General features: G+C 38.3%; 1 protein-coding gene across 4 annotated transcripts in view; it reads left to right on the top strand.

Moving 5' to 3' along the window:
• cald1a (caldesmon 1a) overlaps positions 1–11,458 on the top strand; it is a gene marked incomplete at its 3' end in the record, with an annotated part of 82,419 nt that overhangs the window by 34,379 nt on the left and 36,582 nt on the right. Inside the window, 1 exon segment of one of the 4 annotated variants that reach the window (XM_037695997.1) lies at positions 8,264–8,336. 4 annotated transcript variants of the gene reach the window in all.

Raw genomic sequence — 11,458 nt, 5'->3', positions numbered from 1 at the left:
CAGTAATGCAAGTCAAAAGAACTACACGGCCCAGAAGCCAACAGTGCTTCCGGCCGCTGATTTCTGCCAAAATTCAAAGAACGGCAATGGAGGGAACAAACACTATCAAAGAAACCGATGTGGTAAAAATAGTTTTACAACGCAGTCAGAAGTAACGACATATCTATTAAACTCACAGAACTGGCAGGAAAATCGTAAATAATCCTGAAGCTGAACTCATTTTTCAAGTTGTAGTAGTGTCTCCACTGGTGAGTATCCATATAAACTTTTACAGTACTGTAGTACATATACTTATGTAGTTAAAATTACGTAGGATTAAGAGTTTAGAACATTAAGAACATTTCAAGAGTGGGAAGGGTTTATAAAACCTTAACATATATATAAATACTAAAATAAATATAACATCCCTACTTCGTGGATTTTCACCTATCACGTGGGTGTCTGGAACGTAACCCCTGCGATAAGTTTGGGACTACTGTAGTCATCGACAGTAGCAGCCCAGTAAGACACAAACTTCAGAACTAGTTTTTAGTTTCAAATGTGCCCCTGGAAACAAAATCTCAGTTTAAAGGGCTAAACATCTGTGCTGCTTTTCCTTCCCCTTGCACCACAAAAGGTATTGAGAAAACCCAACCCTTCATTTTTAGTTCGACAGTTTGAGGAATGGGTGAATTGCTACTCAGCTTCTAGGTCTTCAGTTCTTCTTGTGGTGCAGCTCTGAACTGTTTGGCAAAAAATCTCTTTCATTGATTCTTCAGTTTAAGCACTGTAGCAGGTGAACAGAATCTCGTCTTCCATTGACAAGGAATGTAAAACAAAACAAAAAAAACTGGCTTTGTGCCAGTGTTGCTTTTGCATTTCTGGAATACCTCTCCTCACCTGGACACCTGCACACTCGACATACCACTCTGCTGCTGTCCTCCTGGCTTTTCCATCCTCACCCTGTAAACTCTGCTTTATTGTTAATGCTCCTCGCTTTCCCTTTAAAGTAAAGGCACAGAAAAATGATGACTTCAGACGGTGGTTTATTTCTGTTATAGACTGTTTCTGCTGAGCAGCTGCAGCTACATCTGCAGAACAGGTTCCTGCCCCCGACACTGGTGCTTGTCTTGGAACAAAAACAGCAGCTATCCCAACTTTGTAACTTTTTGTAACAATTGTTGGGACACGGAAATGGCTTAAATGGATGGTTTCAATTTGTTTTTGTCCCTTAGAGCCCCCCCCCCCCCCCTTTGTACACCAATAGAAAAGCTGCTCACCCCTACACTCATGGCTGATGGTTTGATTTGAGAGGCTGCATCTGTTTGTTGGTTTCTTTAAGAGGAACTTTGGCAATATTTGTATTTATTTTAATTCCATAAAGATAAAACCACTTATATGACGCAACTTTGTAAGTAACAAGAGGGTTTGATGCAGTCAAACTTTCACCCAGACAGTTTTTTGGACTCATCTGCTTCCAAATAGTTTGTGCTTTTTTAACCATTCATACATTAAAATGTTCCGCTTAGTCAACAATAGGGTGCTGTGACTTTTTTTTTTGGTATTTTGTATATTTTTCAAAATATATAAGTTGATTTTAAATAAAAACTTTATTTCTTCAGAAACATGGCTCTTTAATAGCTGAGTCAGCAATTAGTTATTAGTTTATTTCTATTTACTTTGTCCACGTTTGGCTTATTTTACTTCATACCTGCCAGTCTGCTGCCGTTTAGCTTTTAGCTACCATTCTCTACTTTTTAGGTTTTACCTAAAGTTGACTATTTTAGCTACTGTTTTGGAATTTTAGCTTTAGCGTATGTAGCATGTGTTGTTTTAGCTACAATTTTTGCTTAGCAGGCATCTATTTTTAAGTTTAGCAACTTTTTGCTAATCTCATATTTTGCTATTTTAGCTATGGTTATTCAAATCTTAGCATCTGTTAAGCTAATTTTAGTCACATTTTGCTAATCTTAAACAGCATTTAGTATTTGTTTTATTTTAGCGTCAGTTTTTTATTACTATTTTGCTAATTTTAGCTTTAGCATCAGTTTTGCTCATTTTAATGTTTGTGTTTTAATTTTATCTTAAGCTGAGGTTGTCGTAAATTTTAGTTTGCTTCGTTAATTTCTTGCATTTTGTGACTTAACTACCTGATACGCACCTGCTTTATTAATTTTAATTACAGTACTTTTTGCAATTATTAGATTTAGCATTTTTTTAGCTATTTTCAGCTACAGTTTAGCAAATGCTAGCATCTAATTTGTTAGATTTATCATCTCTTTTGCTTATTATAGTCGTAGCTTTTATTTTGCTTAAACATGTTTTGCCAATATTTTACCAAATTGCTAAATTTAACATGTTTTCCTTATTTTAGCTACTGTTCACTTCCTTTTAGCTATTTTTTATGTTCTGCTGCCTTAAGCTTTTCTATTCCTGCTCACTTCCGCCTCTCTTTTTGCTTGTTTATATTTCAACAACTCCAGCAAATTTTAGAAAAGTTGTTCAGCACTCGGCGTTCAGTTTCTCTTGTTAGCATCGCGTCGTGTTTTTGTTCACATTGCATCGATTTTAGCCAGTATTCAAAACACTGACTGAGCATCCAAAGATCAGGAAGAGGAGTCGAGTTTAGCGTTCGTGGTTCCTTCAAATCAAAGGATAAACTGCATTCCTCACATAGCTCAGCAAACACAACATGGAGAGTAATGTGTTTGTATAACGTTTGTGTTGTGCAGAAACACATCTGACCAGAAAGCTGCAGAACGGTTACCGGTAACATTTCACCAGGACTTTTAATTTCCTTCTCTCTGCCTTATTTTCAGCTTTTTACACAGTCTTTGGCGTCGTTTCGCCTCCTGCGTCACTTTGTTTTAACTCGATCCTTCAGGAGACGATGGACGCGTTGTAAGTCGTCGTAATCCCCGGCGGCTGTGGGGATAATATCAGCCTGGATTTTTAGGGCTCTCAGAAGACTGGCACTTAGACGGTGGGTTCTGTGCCAGGGTCTGGCAGTTTCCACAGGTAGTAATTTGACTGGTAAGTGTGTCATTACCGCTGCTTGTTGAAGGCCGGAGCAGACGGAGAAACTGGGAAAGGAGAAAAATAAATGAAGTCAGGGCAAGAAGTCGTGATGTTTGGAGATAAACAGGAATAAATGGAGAGATGCAGGAAAAGGAAGATGTTTTTCAGTTGACGGGCTCAGGCAGGGTAGAAAAGGAGCAAATGACTGACTCTTGGTTGCTCAACTTTCTCTCCTCCTGCTTTTGTTAGCTTTAGCAAAGTGTGGGTGGTCCCTTCAGTGATGTATACAACAGTTACACTTCTAGGATCTCACTGAAAGCTGTTTTTGTTTCTGTTCAGCGCCGTGGTTCCCCATGTCGAGGCAGGACAAAGCCACGGCGGCATTAACGATCGCTCAGGTCTGCGTGTTTATCCGTTTGTCTGCACTGTTAGTAAAATATGAAAACGTTTTAATGAAACTTTCAGAAAGCAATCACTGGCTAGCTGCCCATCTTAACATGTACATTAGTGTTTTAGTTTTTTTATTAGTCTTAAAGTCCATCATCAAAGGAGTTATGCATTCCTCCAAGGCCTTTAAATCTTTTTATACTTTATGGGAAAGCTGAGTCAGCTTCGACATTTTCTTATTTTTAGTTTTTCACACATATTTTGCAATCAAACTATTTCTATGTACTTTGGGCTGTTTTATCTATTCTTACATCAAAACATTCAGCTAAGTTGAGAACGGTCTGCTAAGACTTTTAGTATTTGTAACTTTTATACATTTTGAAATATTTGACTTTATTTACAACAAATGTGTCCCATAAAAAAACAATATGTTGACATATCTACAGTTCCTTTAAAAAAAGTTTTCTAAAATCTTCAGCAGACTTTATTCTCCTTGTTTTATGCTCCTTTTCTTTTTTTACCTACTGTATTGCTAATTTTAGCTTTTTGCTCATTTTAGCTTCCAGCTATGATTTAGCTAATTTTAGCTTTTGCTAGTTTTGCTGATTTTAACTTTTTAGTTAAAGTTTTGCTGTAGTTATCTTTTAGCTGCATGCTTGCTATATTTATTTTTACCTGAGGTTTTGCTGATTTTAGCTTTACAATCTTATCGGTCTTTTTTAAGCTTACAGCTAATGGTTGGATTTGCTCATTTTAGCATTTAGCTAAGGTTTTGATGATTTTAGCTTGTGGGCACTGTTCATTCATTTTAGCTGTTAGCTATAATTTAGCTAATTTTAGCATTTGTGGCTTAGCTAATTTTATTTTTTGCTACATTATTTTTGATTTTAACATTTTTGCTAAAGTTTAGCTATATTTATATTTTAGCTGCATGTTTGCTCTATTTTTTAGCTGAGGTTTTTCTGATTTTTAGCTTTAAGATCATATTAGGCTTATAGCTAAGGGTTGGGTTTGCTCACTTTGTCATTTATCTAAGGTTTTGATGATTTTAGCTTCTAGGGACTGTTCACTTGTTTTAGCTTTTAGCTATGATTTAGCTAATTTTAGCTTTTGACTGTGGCTTAGTTAATTTTATCTTTTGCTACAGTTTTGCTGATTTAAGCTTTTTGCTAAGGTTTTGCTGTATTTATTTTTAGCTGCATATTTGTGGGATTTATTTTTTAGCTGAGATTTTTCTGATTTTAGCTTTAAGATCCTATTAGGCTTTTGAAGCTTATAGCTGAGGGTTGGGTGTGCTCATTTTAGCATTTAGCTAAGGTTTTGATGATTTTAGCTTGTAAGTACTGTTCACTCGTTTTAGCTTTTTAGCTTTGATTTTGATCGTTTTATCTTTTAGACGCTCCGCTGATTTGAACATTTAGCTACTGTTTTGATGATTTTCGCTTTTATTTTGTTTCAGCTGTAACAACTCAGGTTTCAGCAAAGTCTTTCATCACTCAGCTGCATCTATGTCTCCAGATAATCAGTAAAAACATTAAACTTCCATCCATCCTTGATTTTTTGTGCCTTTTCCTTCAGTTTTTGTCTAATCTGTTGATGAATGGCGTGTGTTTAAACAGATTTTAAGTCATTTTTTAAACATGAGCACTAAATGAAAACGCAGACCCTCTTAGCTGAATAAATCATCCCTAATTTACTACAACGAGCCCCAAACTCATGCGCTGGCGTGCTCGTCTTACTAATAAGTTGGTCTCCCTCGGCGTCGCCGCCTCTCGGATGGATGCGATCAGACCGGCGATGTTTGGAGGCCCTGTCGGTTTAACTTATTGCTCTCATTTCGTCTTCATTACGGTCGTAGGAACAGCCACGCATTCGAGCGTCTTCTCACGAACGGCAGCGAACGTGGGTTTAACCATACACTGTGATTTCTGCGTTTGGAACCGCTATCGTGAGCCACAAAGTGTTTTAAATAGCTTGGAAATGTGTGTTTGCTGTGAAGTCTGAAGAGTAGACTTCATTAAAGAAGGAAAGAGTAAACATTTTTTGAAACTCTTGGAAAGTCTTTGATAGGCCTGTCACGATAAACAGTAAATCAATTAATCGCATGATAGATGAAAATTATCAACTTCATTTTCATTTACCGGCTTTATCGTTTTTTTGTGTCTCTTTCTGCTGAAGACACTGGATGACAAAAGGCATGGTATTCTCCATTGACCCCTCCCTTTCTCTTTTCTCTTTAAAATCAATTTTAACCGTCCAAAATTGTCCAGAGGACCAGATTGAACTTTTTTGGTTTTTTCTACCTGGATTATTGAGCATGCGTCAGGATATCCAAAATTGTGTTTTTGGATCAATAAAAGCAGCTAAGCTGAGAAGCTAAGCTACAAGCTAAGCTAACAGGCCGACCTCGGGAATAAACCTCCGTCTTGTCAAAGCTCCAAAATTCACGGTTGAAGCTCGTGCCATTGTGTAAAAAGTTGTTTTCTCTTAAAAAAGAAGCTGAGAACTTTTTTTTTTACTGGTTTTTTTTATTATTAAAAGCTCTGTGTGAAAAATGCTACGCTAAAGAGCTCAAACCACACTGAGCGTCCAACATTTTGAGAACCGACAAACAGGAAGGAGAGACGGCCCATGTCACGTCAAGGGGCCTCGCTCCCATTTTTCTTAGAGATGTGCTGCTCGCTCCCTCACTATCCATCCTTCGGTTCAGTCTTATACTGCCATCCAGTGGTCAATAAAGGTACTACACTCAAACCCAATTAACCAACATTTCTTCTTAAATTTGACGACAATTACTAATTATTGTCAAATTTCAAACAATGTTATCGTTTATCGCAATAATTTCTGAGACAATTAATCGACCAGCAAAAATTTGTTATCGTGACAGGCCTAGTTGTTGATTGCACAACCAATTAACTTTTACGGTAAATCAATTTAAGATGGCTGTCGCAGCTAATCAACCTTAACAACCGCATATTTATTGCCACAACTCAGTCGTATTTACAAACATATTTGTTACAGTTTGGTGTGGTAGTAGCTGAGAGTCATCCCGATCACATACTCTGAACAGACTGTACATACCAAACCATGTTTAACCTCGTCTTTTCTCAACAGTAGATGATTTATGAAGTTTAAACGCTGTCATGGAAAGCAGCAGCCGATGCGAGTCCAAGGGTTTGCAGCCTGTGGCTCTGGACCTCATGTGACTCTTTGGTTTCTCTGCAACAGCTCTGAAGTTTTGACTTTAATTACCATAATTTCCAGACTATTGAGCACACCCAAATATAAGTCATACCCAATAAATACATAAAGTAATTATTTTGTACATAAATAGGCCACGCTTGTCCATAAGCTGCAGGTGTTCATGTTGTAACTTGTTATATTTACACAAATATTTTTTAAAACTTTTAATTAAATATGTACTGTTAACATACACAAATGTGTACAGTATTTATTTATTTGTCCTCTGAACAGTGCCTGTAACACAGCTGGTTAAAAAGATAAAATAAAACACAGTAGCCTACCAGGAAGTCATTGACCGCTGTCTTCAGAGATTTTTTGACTTCTCCGCTGTCACGATCCACTTGAAGACTCGAGCAAAACTTGCTCTGCGCATGCGGCCAGTTTTGGTGAACGATTTCTCGCCGCCAGTCATCGAAGCTACCCGCCGAGGTCGGAGCGCCACTTTAAATGCACGATTCACACTTCTTTTGAGTGGCTGCAAATACTTTGTTGTGGAGAAATAAAGGGTCTCTCCTCCCCGTTTCATTGGTCCACTGTAACCTGTTAGGCAATTTCATTGGTCAGATTTTTATTTAGTTTAACCTTTATACAGTTAGTCTCATTGAGTCACGAGGACCCACCCCCCCAAGAGAGACATATGTTAGGCAGCTATGTGAGCGCCCGTGTGTGACGAGGCTAAATAATACAAAAGAGAGTTTCCTTTCCACTGTTGCCATTGTGCTCAGGATGGGAGACTGTAACAACATGAAGATTGAAGGAGTCTGCTGCTTCCTTAGAGAACTTACTAATTGTCTTTTCTATGTGAATGTTCCTGTAAAGTGCCCTGAGACCACTTTTTTGTGATTTGGCGCTATATAAATAAACTGAATTGAATTATGAAGCTCTTTTTCCCGTCAAAATAAAAATAAAAAATCCATGTATAAGCTGCGATGTTCAGAGCATGTGGAAGAAGTAGCGGCTTATAGTCTGGAAATTACGTTAGTTTTAATTGTGTTCGTTTTGGAGAAAGTAAATGAAAGTATTGTTTTTATTTAACTGTTTCTTTACAACGATGTGGTATTATTATTTTTTGTCTTAAAATGTAAGAACGTCAATAAATGTTCAATTTAATCATATATATATATTTAGTTTTACAATTTCACCCCACTGCCCTTTAAACAAATTCAAAGTGGCCCATGAGCCACCAGTTGATCGCAGTCAGAGCATGTTTTGTATTGATTGAGCAGAACGGGTTTTTTTGATAGTCAAGGTTGCAGACGCCTGTACTCGACCTTTAGCTTCCTGTATGCATGTCTGTTTGTGCTCATTGGCTTGTTTTTGGGTTCAAATGTCACGATGCTTCACCCGCATGCCAGTTAGCGTACGTGTGTGGAAATGTGAATAATGCGGGGGAGGGGGGTTCTGCTCCCACGAAGTTAAAAACAAAGTTTAACCAAGCTCCGACACGTCGGTAAACAGCAGAAAAAGTTCTGCAGCAGAGACGGGAGAGAGAGGGGGGGAAATGGGATGAGGGAGAGAGGAAAGGGGTGAGGCTGAGGGAAAGAAGGAAGGAGGTCACTGAGGGATGGAGGGAGGGACAGCGAGCGGAGGAGGGGGGAGAAGCCGTCATTTGCTCTCTCCGTCAGCTGAGAACGCCGCCACAAGTTTGATCCGTGCTCGAACAAGAAGCTGGCATGGTGTGAAGGAGCGTAGCTGGAGTTTAATTCAAGGTACAACAGAGTCCTCTCTCTTTCAGACCCACTTACAGAAACTTGCTCTGAACTTTGCTGACTCGTTTGTGTTCAAATGTTCGTGAGCTCACGGCTGACTTCTGTCCAGTTAGCGTTGATGGTATTTTTTCTGCAGGGGTTGTAGATGTATGATAGGAGGCTCTGCAGCTCCTGGGTGGTCTCGGGCTTCTCAGCCGCTCGTACACCCTGGTGGAGTATGTCTGTGTTCGACTGGCTCCTAAATAATGGCGTTAACATCCTGTCTTCTTCCTGCCTCTTTCTGCGCCCCTCGTTTTCAGGCGCAGTCCCGTGTTTTCCCAATAAATTTGTCGGGTTGGATCCTTGCAGTGCCGTCGGCTAATAACGGTTGTTTGTAAAGAATTACGACCACGAAGATAACTTGGGTTTTGAAGCCGCACCGACTTGGTTGTGCTTTGTCTGTTGCTGTAAAAACAGACGACTTAAAAGCTTTTAAATGGAAAGATAACTTCTGGAACTGCCTCAGTAAAATGAGTGAGTGAAATAAAATTACATTAACAAAACAAGTGAAACTGAAGCTTATTTACACCCATCCTGTCAGAACGACACGGCTCGTATTAAACCCAGATTTTGTTGGAACAGGTTCCCTGCACATAGGAAGCGGTGGGCGTCCATTTACTGGAGTGAGTTTGTGTCCAACGACCACTGTGAGCTAATCACGTTGCATTTGTAGTTTTATTTGTTGTAGTTCTCCTCCAACATGCCAACAGGCTGTCCCGTTGCTCCTTATTCACTCAGAGACATAAAGGCAGTTTCTATAAGAATCTGCTCTTGAAAGAGCTTAAAATCCACAAACTCTGAGGAAATTATTTGTCATTTCTTCCTCGCCGTCAGTAAAAGTAGCACCGGTACTTTAAAAAAATATTTACATAATGTTTATTTTCAGACTGTATTTAAAAGAAAAAGTACAGTAATGTACAATCAAACCATTACACAAGCTGGTGAAACCCAAATGTACTGATTAGATCAATTAAAATTAAAGTATTGCAAGCAGTTGGACAAAGGAGAAGTCTGAAAACAATTGGTAATTCCTGGGCTAAATTTTAACTTCCCTGCAACTAGCATCACATGTGGACAGCTTGTAGTAAGGATGGGTATTATTTTTAAAATTTAATTAACCGTTGTATTACGCTTTAGAGAAAAATCAGCCACACATTCATTTTTGTCTGAGCTTTTATTTATTAATGTGGTGCAGTCAATAAACATGATATATATGTTTTTGTCATATTTTTTTCAAACTCTCTCATAACCTCAGTCATGTTCCTTTCGGGGAAAAATCTGCTACATTAGAATAGATTTTAAAAGTTTTAGAATAAACTATGCTATCACATGCAGACTTGAATATATTTAACTTATTTTTAATTTTATATTTGTAATATATTTAGATATAATGAAAAAAAGAATATTTAAAGACTAAAAATATATAATTAGAAGAAAAGAAAAAAAACAACCTTATGTTGGAAGACCGGGAGACCAGATCGAAAACAAGGCCTCGTTTTTAGCTACAGATTCTGAATCGTCCGGTGCTCTTTAGGGTCTTCATTAAGCTCCAGACAGGAGTTTTATTTATTTATAATAATAATAATAATAATAATGTATATGTATTGTCATTGTATGTTCCCATACAATGGCAAAATTGGCTCTCTGCATTTAACCCATCCACCACCAGGCGGAGCGGTGGGCGGCCTTTGGGGGTGCCCGGGGAGCAACTGGGGATGGGAAGTCCTGCTCAGAAACGCCACGAGATCTGCAACGACCGGGGCTCGGACCCAGGACCTTCGGGTCCCAGGTCGGCTGCCCTGCCGCTGCACCGTCTCAGCCCCTGTTATTACTTACCATAAAATAAATACATGGATTAAAGTTCTTCATTGCTGCCGCTGCGACGGATTTCCGTCTTAAAAATATTAAATTGTATTTTTAAGTAGTTAAATAAGGTGGTCGATCACCCACCCCCATTAACACGAATAGTCAAAGTTAAAGGATTATATAAGGGTTAAACATGGTGATCTTTTATTTACTGATTATTATTTTTTATTTTTTTTACTCTGAGCACCTAGTAGTGACACACAAAGTTTGTACCCAACATTGCTTTTCTATTTGGGGTGCTTTTTCTGACATGTACTGCCCCCCTCCCAAATAAAGAAAGGAGTAAACAACTGTGAGAATCTCAGCATGTTTCTGCCATTGTAGTTTATTTTGAAAGGATTGTTGTCGTTTTTCTCTTAAACTCTTTTAAGTCTTTTGTGAAAAGTCACACAAAAGATTTGACAAGTGTTTTAAGCTGAAAGTCCTTCCTGACTCAACCTGGGACCGTTTGTGAACCTGCAGCTTTAATACTAAAAGTCCATGGCACCTCCTTATCAAGCCACCACAGCTCTCTTATTTTGAAATGATCATAAGGTGGAAACTATGGTCATGGGTGAGCTCAGCTTTACTGCCATAATTAAAGAAAAGGAATGAATAAATGCAAATGAATTTGAGAGTTTTAGCTCAAAATGCCCATTTGGCGCCTTTGTTAGCGCCTGTTTCCCAGTTCAGGGCTCTACTCCCACAGCTCAGACATCTGCTTCCTGTGTTCGCGGAGTGGTTCCTAAAGTTAGCATCGGGACACCAATGTAGGTCATGAATCTATATATCTATATAGAGCTATATCTTAGAATCCTATTACAGTTTATTTTACAATTCATTTTCGTTGGCTGTAACTGGGACCCTGTGTACACGATTTCGTTCCACCTCATGCACCACATGCGATGCGAATGACAGTAAGGAACCTTGAACAAGCGAGGTGTCTTGAGATGATTTCTAGAACTCAAATAAAATTTTAAAGGATTGATGATGTGTTGAATCCTATGTTTGAGAGTATATTTTGAACAGTATTAATTATACATTGTTGCTTAAGCTGTTTGTGTCCTTGTATCCTTGTATCCGGCATCAAATCACAGTTGTGTTTACTATAAAGGACTTCACAATAAAAGCTGACCAAACTTTAAAAAAAATTTAATAATAGAGAGTGAATATGTATGGATGTGTAAAGTCTTAAAGACTTTTACAGTATGTCAAGAGTACTGAATGGGTTAAAAAAT

This window comes from Nematolebias whitei, chromosome 22 (assembly GCF_014905685.2).
Source record: "Nematolebias whitei isolate Nwh7 chromosome 22, NemWhi1, whole genome shotgun sequence".
NCBI classification, from domain to species: domain Eukaryota; kingdom Metazoa; phylum Chordata; class Actinopteri; order Cyprinodontiformes; family Rivulidae; genus Nematolebias; species Nematolebias whitei.
This window is presented reverse-complemented; position numbering and strand designations above follow the sequence as displayed.